This window comes from Limulus polyphemus, unplaced genomic scaffold (genome assembly GCF_000517525.1).
Source record: "Limulus polyphemus unplaced genomic scaffold, Limulus_polyphemus-2.1.2 Scaffold1502, whole genome shotgun sequence".
Classification (NCBI taxonomy): Eukaryota; Metazoa; Arthropoda; class Merostomata; order Xiphosura; family Limulidae; genus Limulus; species Limulus polyphemus.
The window spans coordinates 2527-3036 of NW_013667112.1; positions in this window are offsets into that span (position 1 = coordinate 2527).

Consider the following 510-nt stretch of genomic DNA (forward strand, 5'->3'; position numbering starts at 1 on the left):
ATTTTCGTCAGTGTTGAAACTGCAGACAACATCAACAAGATATCTCAATCAATATAAGGATATGGAGATGGGTAGTTGTGTTTAATTTTAAGGCCTTTTTCCAGTTGAATTAAAAATGTGTTTGTTAGTGCAATTAATAGTGTTCCGCCGTCTATTTGACAGTTAATGATATCGTTGATTTTAAAACAAAACTTAGTGACGAGGTTAAACATGGTTAGAAGGTTTGATGCGGATGTGAAAATTATGCGTTTCGGGTATTTTATGATTAGTTCAATACCAAATTTACAGGCTTCTTCCCCTTTTCAGCTTTTATTTTTTTTTCTACTTTGCAGTTTTTTAGTGTTTATTACATTTTCCAATTTCACTTTCCATTACAATAATATTTATATATAAGGAAACAGGAACTGGTAACGAAGTTCACGCGAAAGGCCTAGAACTAGAAGTATATACTTAAAATGTTTATAGAACATGAAAATTGATACATATGTTGTTAGACAGTGTGCTATCAAT